The sequence below is a fragment of the Asparagus officinalis genome, chromosome 5 (assembly GCF_001876935.1).
Source record: "Asparagus officinalis chromosome 5, Aspof.V1, whole genome shotgun sequence".
NCBI lineage: Eukaryota > Viridiplantae > Streptophyta > Magnoliopsida > Asparagales > Asparagaceae > Asparagus > Asparagus officinalis.
Window position 1 is genome coordinate 22,959,518 of NC_033798.1, and position 2,344 is coordinate 22,961,861.

The window sequence follows — 2,344 nt, forward strand, 5'->3', positions numbered from 1 at the left end:
CTGATAAAAGAGAGTGATAATATAAATACAGGGGCCAAAACGTAACGGGGGCGAAAATGCAATTGCATATAAGACCGGGGGCCTAATCAAAATTCCTGAAAGAAATATGCGGACTTGTATCCCTCGCAAATCTCCTCCCTCGGCTTCTAACCTCCGAGGGTTGGCATATTCCTTCTAGGACAAATTTTTAGAAACAACCTTTTAATAAATTAATGAGTAAAATCGATTTTCTCCCAAAAAAATAGTAAAATCGATCATTTTCATCCCAACTCAGATAAAGAGGGTCGATTTTGCTGCTGAGGATTTTTTGCGAGACTACTAGTCTCGTGTAGTTAGTGCATGCTAATTTATGATTAGCATGTCAAACCAAATGGACGGGACTATTAGTCTCGTCCATTTGGTATATATAAACCAAAGCGCACCCGTAACCCTCCCCTCCCCTTTTTCCTTGCCTCAATCAAATCTCGCAACCCCCCACCGCTCGCGACCACAGCCGTCTCTGACCACATCAAACTCCAATCAAGGTGAAATTTTTTCGCTATTCTCTTGTGAATTTGATGATTGATATGGATGTATCATTCTAGGGTTAAATTTTGATATAAATGATATGGTTTTTGATTTAGGGTTTAATTATAATTGGGATATGAAATTTATATTGTGAATTGTAATATTTTGTGAGAATTTTGATGAAGGATATGGATTGACTAGGGTTTATGATTTTGGATACGAAAATTTTTAGTTTTATTTTGTGAAACATGATGAATAATGTGATTTGGAAGTTAGGGTTTAACCATTATTTGCTTTTCAATTGAGATTAGGGTTTTAAATTTGATTTTCAATTGAGATTAATATTTTCAGTTATAATAAATTATTTGCATATGATGGACTGTTGATTTTCAGTTTCGATGGCGAATTCTATACCCATTACTTGCTTCTTCAATGGGAGCCTCAGTGTAAGAGTGAATAGTATGTCTATGTATGAGGGAGGTTCGAGGAAAATGTTTATGATATCCAAGTAATGTAATTTTGATAGAATGATGAAGGAAATACATGGAGTTACTAAAATTAATAAAAAAGAATATGCGATTGAGATGTTCTTCAACAGTCTGATAAATAAGAATAGAACAATTGATGTGGAGATTACCGACGATGAGGAGTTGAATGACATGAAACAATTAGTCAAGAAGCAAGTGTCAATTGAGTTGTTCATTGAGAAGTATCTAATTCTCGAATTTTCCCAAGTTTCGCGAGCTCAAGAAGAGTTCTCCTGGATGCTTGACTTAGACAATGAATCGAGTGGTTTTATGACATCTCTAAGTCAAGAGTTGTGGTCTCAACTACAACATTTAAGCGGGCATTCTCTTGGTGGGTCATCAAGTACTATATTTAACGATGCTTCGAGCCACGTTTTGGGTGACTTACCAGCCGGATCAATTATAGAAGAAGAAGCAAATGATGACTTAGAAGATATTGAAGAAGATGGCGTGCAAATTGGTAGTATGCATGTGGCAACTGGAATCGATGATGACTCCCGTTGGACGGAACATTTTTATGTTAACAATGATTATGTGGAAGCTGAAGATCTGTTGCCTGACGAAGTTCATAATGAGGATTGGATAAATACTTCTCAAGCTGAATTTGTTGATATTGGTCCAAATTTTCAACGGCCTAAGGACTTCACTTTTAAAAAAGGGGATCTATTTGAGAGCAAGGAGGCATTGATCTTTACAATCCGAGAATGGTCCATCAAGAATCGGGTCAAATTCAAGCCGGTAAAAACTAATGCAACAAACTATCAAGAAAATGTTACTTTAACGAGAAGATTGAAGTGGAGCATGCAAGTGAGCAGGATGAGAGAAACATGAAATGTCATTGGTTGCTAAATGCAACTGTGAGAAAATCATTAAATGGGCAATTTATAATATCTAGGTATTGCGAACTTTATACATGTTGTAATCCATCAGTGGATGTCGATCATTACTCTGCATCTTCCTTTTATATATGTAAGCTAATTATGCCTGAAGTGAGGGCTGAACTTAATCTAAATGAAGGTCAGATATTTCAAAGGGTATATGACATGCGGGGCATTAAGATATCTAAATATAAGGCATATGATGCATGGAGGAAAGCGTTGTCTAAAATATTTGGAGATTTGAAAGAATCTTATGAATTACTTCCACAATATCTTGAAGCTATCAAGCAAAATAATCTGGGTACTGAATATAAAATAATGTCCGTGAAGAAGAACGGACCTGCGGGTGGAGTCGGAGCTCTCCTGAGGCGAGGAGAGTCAGAGCTTGCCTGATGGGTTTGAGCTCGCCTACTGAGGTGACCTTGCCTGTGT